Below are 13,839 nucleotides of genomic sequence, written 5' to 3' on the forward strand. Positions count from 1 at the left end.
AAAATATTAGAGGAGATTATTAAAAAATTAGTATATAATTTAAAGTTGTATTCTCTATTTTAAACTTCATGTTTATTTGAAGTTTTGTTGATTAATTATGGAAATTAGAATAAATTTTGAAAGTTGTAGCGAGTAAAAGGTAATAAAATTTTAATAAATATTTTTTCTTCAATTATAAAAATTATATGAAATGGGAAAAATGAAAATTATTGATTCAAATATTTATCTACTATTTTTTAAAGAATGGGTACAAATGCGCGTGCGAAACATGTACCCTTTCATAGGCACGTGTATTTTACTAGTTGTTAGTAAAGAAAAGAGGTAAATTGTTAGATGTAAAAAACTGTAGTAACCATGATGCTTATCATAGTGGCCTTTCAAATGGTCTCGTGCTCAGCAGAGGAAATTTTATAGTGTCTTTTGCAACAATACAAACATGTTTTCCTATTTAACATTGTGAATTTAATAAAGATATGTGTATATTATCATGATGTCCAATATCTTAATTTCAATGAGGATAATTTAAAAGGAATAATTAAAATTCATTGCTCCTAGACCTTGAAGTCTCCTCCTTATTTTCTGAGTGTTAGTGACTGCTCCAACTGATGTCACTCTTCCAATACTAATTCCCATCAAGGTTCCTTTGAAACTTTGATTTTCCGTAAGATGAAAAATAAGAGTAAGAAATTGAATAAAAAAAAGATAAGTATAATTTCATGATTTTATATATACATTTTTGCGTGTACCTGCTACTTTGGCCATGCCGAGATCCAATCTGATTGCAAAATAAGTGAAGGACATGATAGTTCCAACCAATGTTAAAAAAAAAATTGCTTTTCCTTCGTGTTATGGCTTTCGCGATTTCGGTTGGTACATGTGTTGTGTTGTAAATAACGGTCGTCACGGTGTGCAATTCTCACAATATTGCACCAATTAGGATTCTTGTAAAAATAGTTTGATTTCATTTTTACAATAAAACAAAATTTTAGTTCCAAATTTTAATATTTTGATTAATGTAAAAGCCATTTAATATGTACTTTCAGAGTAAAATATTTCATCAATAACGGTGTGTAAACGTCTACAAGGGTATTTCACGGGCGTAACGGTATTTTGTCGCGGCCATAATAGTGTAGCGTTTGCGAATTGTTTCTTAGTCTTAAAACAGTGAATAACGGTATCGGAAGGCCCCGCTACTTTTTGTCTAGGTCGTATTCGCGGGCACAGATAATTTTTTAAAACCTTGGCTACAACTATAGATAACCATCATACTATAGCAAAGTATGGGATTTGAGAAAGTATCGCTTCTGCAATACCAAATGCTATCACGTACACATTGCTTGACATAAGACATAGATCATTTACATTATTCTTGTGGAAACAATTTGGTGTTTTTATGGCCCTAAGAAACATGAAAGAATATCAATAACAGAACATCAATTTAGTCAATAAAACGAAAAATCTACAATTATGCAACAATGACACACATGTTTTTGTAACTCACGTCATACTAACTGAGGCAACAATAATGTATCCAATTGCATTTCCAAAGAGATTCACGCATTGAACAAGACCAAAAATTTTAAACTTGTTTCCTATAAAAACTCAAAAACAATTACACAATCTAATTCCATCATAGAGAACTCCACCATACATGATTACATTACATGTTCTAGATCTTGTTACCTAAGATAGACTTCACTACATAAGTTAAGGTGTAATTTCTCGGTCCTTTAACAAAATCTCCTGTTTTGTAACACTGTGTTAGTAAAGTAGACGTGTAGAGAGTGATGATGGTGAAAATAAGGATGACATCACGTCCAACTGCCCAACCAAGCTGAGTTATCGCCCATGACAATGTAAGAACTCTCAAGCCTATCACAACATTGATGATATGAGCTGTGGCAGTCCAAAATGTTCATGTGATACAACAATTGATTCAGCATGTATAAAACTCGCTTCTATAAGATTTAGTTTTAAGTCAAAATGTGAAATATAGTCAAGGTTTCGAACCTGTTCTCTTGACACAACCATCATCGACGTTCCTCACTTGTATTTGTATGAGAAAAATATTAGAGGATCTTATTAAAAAATTAGTATATAATTTAAAGTTGTATTCTCTATTTTAAACTTCATGTTTATTTGAAGTTTTGTTGATTAATTATGGAAATTAGAATAAATTTTGAAAGTTATAGCAATAAAGGGTAATTAAATTTTAATAAATATATTTTCTTCAATTATAAAAATTATATGAAATGGGGGAAATGAAAATTATTGATTCAAATATTTATCTACTATTTTTTAAAGTATGGGTACAAATGCGCGTGCGAAACATGTACCCTTTCATAGGCACGGGTATTTTACTAGTTGTTAGTAATGAAAAGACGTAAATTGTTAGATGTAAAGTCGATCTTGAAAAGAAGTGTTTTGACGAAAAATTAGTGTCAAAGTTGGAACAAGGAATTGGCTCAAACGAAAACAAAAAGGCTGATTCGAGAAAAATATGTACAAAGCTGTATAGAAATTGGTAAAAGAATCGTTAATGAACAAAAGTGTGAAACTCACTTTCTATTTATAGGTGAGAATTAGGTCAATAATGAAATTTATTAAATCTATTTTTTGCATAATTTTGTTCATTAAGATTTAGTTCATAACTCGGTGAACAAGATTAAAAATCCGGAATTATTTGTGAGTTTTTCCAATTTTACCACGTTAGTGATAAATTGTAATAGCACAAAAACTGTCCTCAAAACGAGGCAGAAGAAGTTGAGATGGTAGACTCCAATGTAAGGAATTGGTATTTGACATTCTACTGTCACAAAGTTGTTGTTTGGCCACCTACGTCCACTCCACTTCTCAACAAATGCAAAAAATGGCTGCAAAAATACCTAACACAATATATAATTTACACTTTGGTTTTTTATGGCCATAAGAAACATGCAAAAATGTCAATAACACAACATCAATTCAGTCAATAAAACAAAAAATCTACAATTTTGCAATAATGACACACATGTTTTAGTGACTCACGTCATACTAACTAAGGCAACAATAATGTGTATCCAATTGCAATTCCAAAGAGATTCACGTATTGAATAAGACAACAACTTTTAAACTTATTACCTACAGAAACCCAAAATCAGTTACACAATCAAATTCCATCATAGAGAAATCCACCATACATGATTACATTACATGTTCTTGATCTTGTTACCTAAGATAGACTTCACTACATCAGTTAAGGTGTAATTTCTCCGTCCATTAACAGAATCTCCCGTTTTGTAACACAATGTTAGTAAAGTAGAAGTGTAGAGAGTGATGATGGTGAAAAGAAGGATGACATCACGTCCAACTGCCCAACCAAGCTGAGTTATCGCCCATGACAATGTAAGAACTCTCAAGCCTATCACAACAGTGATGATATGAGCTGTGGCAGTCCAAAATGTTCAAGTGATACAACAATTGATTCAGCAGGTATAAAACTCGCTTCTATAAGATTTGGTTTTAAGTCAAAATGATAAATATAGTATAGATTTCGAACCTGTTCTCTTGAAACAACCATCATCGACGTTCCTCACTTGTATCTGTATGAGAAAAATATTAGAGGAGCTTATTAAAAAATTAGTATATAATTTAAAGTTGTATTCTCTATTTTAAACTTCATGTTTATTTGAAGTTTTGTTGATTAATTATGGAAATTAGAATAAATTTTGAAAGGTGTAGCGAGTAAAAGGTAATAAAATTTTAATAAATATATTTTCTTCAATTATAAAAATTATATGAAATGGGAAAAATGAAAATTATTGATTCAAATATCTATCTACTATTTTTTAAAGAATGGGTACAAATGCGCGTGCGAAACATGTACCCTTTCATAAGCACGTGTATTTTACTAGTTGTTAGTAAAGAAAAGAGGTAAATTGTTAGATGTAAAAAACTGTAGTAACCATAATGCTTATCATAGTGGCCTTTCTAATGGTCTCGTGCTCAGCAGAGGAAATTTTATAGTGTGTTTTGCAACAAAACAAACATGTTTTCCTATTTAACATTGTGAATTTAATAAAGATATGTGTATAATATCATGATGTCCAATATCTTAATTTCAATGAGGATAATTTAAAAGGAATAAGTAAAAGTCATTGCTCCTAGACCTTGAAGTCTCCTCCTTATTTTCTGTTTGCTAGTGACTGCTCCAACTGATGTCACTCTTCCAATACTAACTCCCATCAAGGTTCCTTTAAAACTACGATTTTCCGTAAGATGAGAAATAAGAGTAAGAAGTTGCATAAAAAAAGATAAGTATAATTTTATGATTTTATATATACATTTTTGCGTGTACCTGCTACTTTGGCCATGCCGAGATCCAATCTGATTATAGAATAAGTGAAGGACATGATAGTTCTAACCAATGTTTAAAAAAAAATTGCTTTTCCTTCGTGTTATGGCTTTCGCGATTTCAGTGGGTACATGTGTTGTGTTGTAAATAACGGTCGTCACGGTGTGAAATTCTCACAATATTGCACCAATTAGGATTCTTGTAAAAAAAAGTTTGATTTCATTTTTACAATAAAACAAAATTTTAGTTCCAAATTTTAATATTTTGATTAATGTAAAAGCCATTTAATATGTACTTTCAGAGTAAAACATTTCATCAATAACGGTGTGTAAACGGCTACAAGGGTATTTCACGGGCGTAACGACATTTTGTCGCGGCCATAATAGTGTAACGTTTGCGAATTGTTTCTTAGTCTTAAAACAGTGAATAACGGTATCGGAGGGCCCCGCTACTTTTTGTCTAGGTCGTATTCGCGGTCATAGATAATTTTTTAAAACCTTGGCTACAACTATAGATAACCATCATACTATAGCAAAGTATGAGATTTGAGAAAGTATCGCTTCTGCAATACCAAATGCTATCATGTACACATTGCTTGACATAAGACATAAATCATTTACATTATTCTTGTGGAAACAATTTGGTGATTTTATGGCCCTAAGAAACATGCAAGAATATCAATAACAGAACATCAATTCAGTCAATAAAACGAAAAATCTACAATTATGCAATAATGATACACATGTTTTTGTAACTCACGTCATACTAACTAAGGCAACAATAATGTATCCAATTGCATTTCCAAAGAGATTCACGTATTGAACAAGACCACAAATTTTAAACTTGTTTCCTATAGAAACTCAAAAACAATTACACAATCTAATTCCATCATCGAGAACTCCACCATACATGATTACATAACATGTTCTAGATCTTGTTACCTAAGATAGACTTCACTACATAAGTTAAGGTGTAATTTCTCCGTCCTTTAACGGAATCTCCTGTTTTGTAACACTGTGTTAGTAAAGTAGAAGTGTAGAGAGTGATGATGGTGAAAAGAAAGATGACATCACGTCCAACTGCCCAACCAAGCTGAGTTATCGCCCATGACAATGTAAGAACTCTCAAGCCTATCACAATAGTGATGATATGAGCTGTGGCAGTCCAAAATGTTCATGTGATACAACAATTGATTCAGCAGGTATAAAACTCGCTTCTATAAGATTTAGTTTTAAGTCAAAATGTGAAATATAGTCAAGGTTTCGAACCTGTTCTCTTGTCACAACCATCATCTACGTTCCTCACTTTTATCTGTATGAGAAAAATATTAGAGGAGCGTATTAAAAAATTAGTATATAATTTAAAGTTGTTTTCTCTATTTTAAACTTCATGTTTATTTGAAGTTTTGTTGATTAATTATGGAAATTAGAATAAATTTTGAAAGTTTTAGCGAGTAAAGGGTAATTCAATTTTAATAAATATATTTTCTTCAATTATAAAAATTATATGAAATGGGAAAAATGAAAATTATTGATTCAAATATTTATCTACTATTTTTTAAAGTATGGGTACAAATGCGCGTGCGAAACATGTACCCTTTCATAGGCACGGGTATTTTACTAGTTGTTAGTAAAGAAAAGAGGTAAATTGTTAGATGTAAAGTCGATGTTGAAAAGAAGTGTTTTGACTAAAAATTAGTGTCAAAGTTGGTATAAGGAATTGGCTCAAACGAAAACAAAAAGGGTGATTCGAGAAAAATATGTACAAAGCTGTATAGAAATTGGTAAAAGAATTGTTAATGAACAAAAGTGTGAAACTGACTTTCTATTTATAGGTGAGAATTAGGTCAATAATGAAATTTATTAAATCTATTTTTTGCATAATTTTGTTCATTAAGATTTAGTTCATAACTCGGTGAACAAGATTAAAAATCCGGAATTATTTGTGAGTTTTTCCAATTTTACCACGTTAGTGATAAATTGTAATAGCTTAAAAACTGTCCTCAAAACGAAGCAGAAGAAGTTGAGATGGTAGACTCCAATGTAAGGAATTGGTATTTGACATTCTACTGTCACAAAGTTGTTGTTTGGCCACCTACGTCCACTCCACTTCTCAACAAATGCAAAAAATGGCTGCAAAAATACCTAACACAATATATAATTTACAATTTGGTTTTTTATGGCCCTAAGAAACATGCAAGAATGTCAATAACACAACATCAATTCACTCAATAAAACAAAAAATCTACAATTTTGCAATAATGACACACATGTTTTAGTAACTCACGTCATACTAACTGAGGCAACAATAATGTGTATCCAATTGCAATTCCAAAGAGATTCACGTATTGAATAAGACCACAACTTTTAAACTTGTTACCTACCGAAACTCAAAAACAATTACACAATCAAATTCCATCATAGAGAAATCCACCATACATGATTACATTACATGTCCTTGATCTTGTTACCTAAGATAGACTTCACTACATCAGTTAAGGTGTAATTTCTCCGTCCATTAACAGAATCTCCTGTTTTGTAACACTATGTTAGTAAAGTAGAAGTATAGAGAGTGATGATGGTGAAAAGAAGGATGACACCAGGTCCACCTGCCCAACCAACCTGAGTTATCGTCCATGACAATGTAAGAACTCTCAAGCCTATCACAACATTGATGATATGAGCTGTGGCAGTCCAAAATGTTCATGTGATACAACAATTGATTCATCAGGTATAAAACCCGCTTCTATAAGATTTTGTTTTAAGTCAAACTGAGAAATATAGTATAGATTTCGAACCTGTTCTCTTGACATGACCATCATCGACGTTCCTCACTTGTATCTGTATGAGAAAAATATTAGAGGAGCTTATTAAAAAATTAGTATATAATTTAAAGTTGTATTCTCTATTTTAAACTTCATGTTTATTTGAAGTTTTGTTGATTAATTATGGAAATTAGAATAAATTTTGAAAGTTGTAGCGAGTAAAAGGTAATAAAAGTTTAATAAATATATTTTCTTCAATTATAAAAATTATATGAAATGGGAAAAACGAAAATTATTGATTCAAATATCTATCTAGTATTTTTTAAAGACTGGGTACAAATGCGCGTGCGAAACATGTACCCTTTCATAAGCACGTGTATTTTATTAGTTGTTAGTAAAGAAAAGAGGTAAATTGTTAGATGTAAAAAACTGTAGTAACCATGATGCTTATCATAGTGGCCTTTCTAATGGTCTCGTGCTCAGCAGAGGAAAATTTATAGTGTCTTTTGCAACAAAACAAACATGTTTTCCTATTTAACATTGTGAATTTAATAAAGATATGTGTATATTATCATGATGTCCAATATCTTAATTTCAATGAGGATAATTTAAAAGGAATAAGTAAAAGTCATTGCTCCTAGACCTTGAAGTCTCCTCCTTATTTTCTGTGTGCTAGTGACTGCTCCAACTGATGTCACTCTTCCAATATTAATTCCCATCAAGGTTCCTTTAAAAATTTGATTTTCCGTAAGATGAAAAAAAAGAGTAAGAAGTTGCATAAAAAAAGATAAGTATAAATTCATGATTTTATATATACATTTTTGCGTGTACCTGCTACTTTAGCCATGCCGAGATCCAATCTGATTGCAGAATAAGTGAAGGACATGATAGTTCCAACCAATGTTTAAAAAAAATTGCTTTTCCTTCGTGTTATGGCTTTCGCGATTTCAGTGGGTACATGTGTTGTGTTGTAAATAACGGTCGTCACGGTGTGAAATTCTCACAATATTGCACCAATTAGGATTCTTGTAAAAAGAGTTTGATTTCATTTTTACAATAGAACAAAATTTTAGTTCCAAATTTTAATATTTTGATTAATGTAAAAGCCATTTAATATGTACTTTCAGAGTAAAATATTTCATCAATAACGGTGTGTAAACGGCTACAAGGGTATTTCACGGGCGTAACGGCATTTTGTCGCGGCCATAATAGTGTAACGTTTGCGAATTGTTTCTTAGTCTTAAAACAGTGAATAACGGTATCGGAAGGCCCCGCTACTATTTGTCTAGGTCGTATTCGCGGTCATAGATAATTTTTTAAAACCTTGGCTACAACTATAGATAACCATCATACTATAGCAAAGTATGGGATTTGAGAAAGTATCGCTTCTGCAATACCAAATGCTATCATGTACACATTGCTTGACATAAGACATAGATCATTTACATTATTCTTGTGGAAACAATTTGGTGTTTTTATGGCCCTAAGAAACATGCAAGAATATCAATAACAAAACATCAATTCAGTCAATAAAACGAAAAATCTACAAGTATGCAATAATGACACACATGTTTTTGTAACTCACGTCATACTAACTGAGGCAACAATAATGTATCCAATTGCATTTCCAAAGAGATTCACGTACTGAACAAGACCACAAATTTTAAACATGTTTCCTATAGAAACTCGAAAACAATTACACAATCTAATTCCATCATAGAGAACTCCACCATACATGATTACATTACATGTTCTAGATCTTGTTACCTAAGATAGACTTCACTACATAAGTTAAGGTGTAATTTCTCCGTCCTTTAACAGAATCTCCTGTTTAGTAACACTGTGTTAGTAAAGTAAAAGTGTAGAGAGTGATGATGGTGAAAAGAAGGATGACATCACGTCCAACTGCCCAACCAAGCTGAGTTATCGCCCATGACAATGTAAGAACTCTCAAGCCTATCACAACAATGATGATATGAGCTGTGGCAGTCCAAAATGTTCATGTGATACAACAATTGATTCAGCAGGTATAAAACTCGCTTCTATAAGATTTAGTTTTAAGTCAAAATGTGAAATATAGTCAAGGTTTTGAACCTGTTCTCTTGTCACAACCATCATCGACGTTCCTCACTTTTATCTGTATGAGAAAAATATTAGAGGAGCTTATTAAAAAATTAGTATATAATTTAAAGTTGTATTCTCTATTTGAAACTTCATGTTTATTTGAAGTTTTGTTGATTAATTATGGAAATTAGAATAAATTTTGAAAGTTGTAGCGAGTAAAGGGTAATTCAATTTTAATAAATATATTTTCTTCAATTATAAAAATTATATGAAATGGGAAAATGAAAATTATTGATTCAAATATTTATCTACTACTTTTTAAAGTATGGGTACAAATGCGCGTGCGAAACATGTACCCTTTCATAGGCACGGGTATTTTACTAGTTGTTAGTAAAGAAAAGAGGTAAATTGTTAGATGTAAAGTCGATGTTGAAAAGAAGTGTTTTGACTAAAAATTAGTGTCAAAGTTGGAACAAGGAATTGGCTCAAACGAAAACAAAAAGGGTGATTCGAGAAAAATATGTACAAAGCTGTATAGAAATTGGTAAAAGAATTGTTAATGAACAAAAGTGTGAAACTGACTTTCTATTTATAGGTGAGAATTAGGTCAATAATTAAATTTATTAAATCTATTTTTTGCATAATTTTGTTCATTAAGATTTAGTTCATAACTCGGTGAACAAGATTAAAAATCCGGAATTATTTGTGAGTTTTTCCAATTTTACCACGTTAGTGATAAATTGTAATAGCATAAAAACTGTCCTCAAAACGAAGCAGCAGAAGTTGAGATGGTAGACTCCACTGTAAGGAATTGGTATTTAACATTCTACTGTCACAAAGTTGTTGTTTGGCCACCTACGTCCACTCCACTTCTCAACAAATGCAAAAAATGGCTGCAAAATTACCTAAATCAATATATAATTTACAATTTGGTTTTTTATGGCCCTAAGAAACATGCAAGAATGTCAATAACACAACATCAATTCACTCAATAAAACAAAAAATCTACAATTTTGCAATAATGACACACATGTTTTAGTAACTCACGTCATACTAACTGAGGCAACAATAATGTGTATCCAATTGCAATTCCAAAGAGATTCACGTATTGAATACGACCACAACTTTTAAACTTGTTACCTACAGAAACTCAAAAACAATTACACAATCAAATTCCATCATAGAGAAATCCACCATACATGATTACGTTACATGTTCTTGATCTTGTTACCTAAGATAGACTTCACTACATCAGTTAAGGTGTAGTTTCTCCGTCCATTAACAGAATCTCCTGTTTTGTAACACTATGTTAGTAAAGTAGAAGTATAGAGAGTGATGATGGTGAAAAGAAGGATGACACCAGGTCCACCTGCCCAACCAAGCTGAGTTATCGTCCATGACAATGTAAGAACTCTCAAGCCTATCACAACATTGATGATATGAGCTGTGGCAGTCCAAAATGTTCATGTGATACAACAATTGATTCATCAGGTATTAAACTCGCTTCTATAAGATTTAGTTTTAAGTCAAAATGTGAAATATAGTAAAGATTTCGAACCTGTTCTCTTGACACGACCATCATCGTCGTTCCTCACTTGTATCTGCAATAGAAACTTGAATATTATTCATATAAAAAATTAAAAAACAGTATTAAAATGGTTCTCCATACCTCAATTAGTTGCATCTTTGGAAGATGAAGCAACATTATAGAGAAAAGATAACAATTATGAGCATTTAATTTAGAAAGTGCGTGGGGATGAGAAAGGAACGAACAAGCCAAATGAAGAAACAAATCTGCAGCAAAATTTAAAAGACATGTGTGGTAAGTTATCTATCCGTGGAATAAAATATTCACATCAGTAGCTAACATCAACTATACTTACTAAAAGCCTCACTTACTAATAGAGATATGTCTTGACCTGTTTAACAAAAAGGTTTGACCTAAGTGTGGCTCAAACTATAAAAAAAAACAATATCAGATAGGCTGACTTATATATATAATTATTTTCAAAATGTAATGTGTGAGTAGTTTATTGTAAATGAGAGAAAAATTATCCTAATAAAAAAACGGCTAGTTTTAATTTCCACATTGACTTCAACTTGAGTATACTTTATGATAATGTTGCGCGCATTTATTATAAATACCTCTGAGGAGCTAAATTACCTGTTCATTTAAATCTCTGTGTAGCTTCTCACCATCTCGGAGAAAGAGGGAGATCAATTTCGAAAGTGTGGCTAATGGTATTTGCGCACGCACTTGTCACACACTTGGCGACTTATGGTCTTCGGACGGTGGTGTAGAGAAGAGGCGGAGAGTTGAGATATGGTGGGGAACTCAATGAAGGGAATACGAAGTGAAAATTCTAGTAGCTGTTGCACCTCAAAATTTGCCCACTTATTTATTCCCCGATTGACTTTCATATTACATTCATATGCATGCCTCATGTAGGTCATTCACACAATACTTTCATACATATCAATGTTACTGTTCAAGAAAATTGACAAAAAAAGGGAAGCTAAGGCTGAGGAAATTCCTGAATAGGAAAAATCAGATTTGAGGTCTCAGGCATCATCTCCAATGGAGATCTCCTAAAATCAGGGTTTCATCCTCTCCAAGTCAAAGCTCTAATTAAAAGATGCAAGCTTCAGGTTCATTAGGATTTCCAAATTAGGGTTTTGACCAAAGTCAACCCTGTTGACTTTTTGGTCAAAATTTAATCAGGAGGTGGTTTTGAGTGTGAAATGTGGTTGCCTGTGAGAAATGTTCATTGGAGCTTCTTTGGTTGAAGATTGATTGAGAATTGGATCAGAAATTGATTAATCGGGAAATTCAGCTAGAATCGAAAAAATCAGGAAAAGTTGACTTTTTGGTCAAAGTCAACTGCTCAGTTTTGAGTGTTGGTGGAGAATCATTCGAGAAAAGTCAGAGAAATAAATAAAATCGAGAGTTTGACAAATTTTCCAAAAATAATAAAAATTCCAACACTTAGAAAATTTTTGAAGCCTTTGGAATTGGATGATCAGTCAGCTTCACCATCATTTTACACATGTCAAAATGCTTTATTTCAAGAAACTTTTAACATCAAAGTTATTTATTTCATGGAGGTCTGTAACTTTGTAGTTGATGGTTTCTTCATTTGAAGCTTGGTTGAAGAGTTAGTAAAGTTTGAAGTTGAAGATTTTCATTTGAATCAAGTCATGAGGCTGGGCAGATTTCTGGGCATACGTGAAGCATTTTATCAAGCACGTGGTGTGTCATCTTTGAAGCTAGTTTTAGGGAAATGAAGAAACCCTATAAACTCAAACTTTGTATGCATCTACTCTCCTCTATGCCCTCTACACAATGAGCCAAGGATCATGTCAATTGAGTGAATATTGAATCAGTTATGAGCCTCCAAAGTCACACCCTCGCAAAGTTAAAGTTCAGCATCTGGTAGGCCAGAATCTAAGTCACGTGCAAGATAATTCATCAAGCACGTGGCATGCTGAATTCAAAGCCATTTTTAAAGATCTATAAGTCTCCATATGGATCAAGCTTGATACTAAATCATTCCTTGCCATGTCCTCTATCTAATAGGATCAAGATCACTAATTTTGGATATGTATTGAACCAAGTATGATGCCTAAAAGTCATGACCACACACATCATACCTGGGCTAGCAAGAACTCGTCACGCGCGCGCATAGCAATGGCAGACCATTCCCTATGTTCATGGCCAAGTTTCTTGTACTTCCAAACACCATCTTAAAAGACTCTCAACATCAATCTTGTTCCTTTCTAAGTCCTCTCTACAGTGGTCCAAAATTCAAGTTGAGTGGAGGTTTGTAGCTTGAGATATATATGCATGAAGGTGAGCTCTTGGACATGAATGATTCATATAAAAAAGACACCAAACAACCAGAATGCAGAAAACACGTGAGCATGCCATCAGCCATTCACTACCAATTGCTTGATTCCTAAGCTTTGAAGAGAAATGCTACACTAAGGACACTCCACTCCACCATAACACCAATACACCATGCATTGCATATATTCACTATAAAACAAAAACTCACTCTCATCTCGTAACACACTCATTTTTTTCTTTTTCCAGCTTCCATTCTCCTCTCATCACTCTCTTCTCTCTACTCCACCCTCTCTCATCTTCACTCTCTCTTCTCTCTCAACTTCCATAACCGTTTGTAACTAACTTTCAACAAACCTTTAACCACCACCATCAATAATCTTCAATAACCACAACATTCTCCATTCTCCCATCACCACCTTCACCTCCACCTTACAACTACCTTCACCTGCAACTTCAACAACCTCCATCTATATTCATCACTAACATCTTCAATTTTCTTCAAGATTCATCAATGGAAGTTATTATTGAAGAGTAATTCAATATTCAGAAGTTGTGATGTGGGCTGATCTTCTGATGGTTACTCAGAAGATGTCGTTGTCCAGAAGATGCTGTCTGGGTCCCATTAGCTTAGCTGTTTAGTAGTAAGGGTACTTTAGTATTTTGTAGTACTGTACTGTTTGTACCTTAGACTTGTTCACTAAGTTTACTGTTTTAGGGCTTATGTGGCAAGATTTTTCTTTTCCTATAAATAGTCTTGTAATAGCTATCATTAATAGTAGAATACAACATTTTATTCTCTCATCTCTTTTGCGCCGTTATTCTATTATTCTC

At 32.6% G+C, this 13,839-nt stretch overlaps 3 pseudogenes; all 3 read right to left on the reverse strand.

The window, feature by feature from the left end:
- Positions 1 to 329: 329 nt before the first annotated feature.
- Positions 330 to 3,559, reverse strand: LOC131631598 (amino acid permease 2-like; annotated as a pseudogene).
- Positions 3,560 to 3,920: 361 nt separating this feature from the next.
- LOC131631599 (amino acid permease 2-like) lies at positions 3,921 to 6,970 on the reverse strand (annotated as a pseudogene).
- A 542-nt stretch (positions 6,971 to 7,512) lies between these two features.
- Positions 7,513 to 13,475, reverse strand: LOC131631600 (amino acid permease 2-like; annotated as a pseudogene).
- Positions 13,476 to 13,839: the final 364 nt, after the last annotated feature.

Source organism: Vicia villosa, unplaced genomic scaffold (assembly GCF_029867415.1).
Source record: "Vicia villosa cultivar HV-30 ecotype Madison, WI unplaced genomic scaffold, Vvil1.0 ctg.000848F_1_1_1, whole genome shotgun sequence".
In the NCBI taxonomy this organism is placed as follows: Eukaryota; Viridiplantae; Streptophyta; class Magnoliopsida; order Fabales; family Fabaceae; genus Vicia; species Vicia villosa.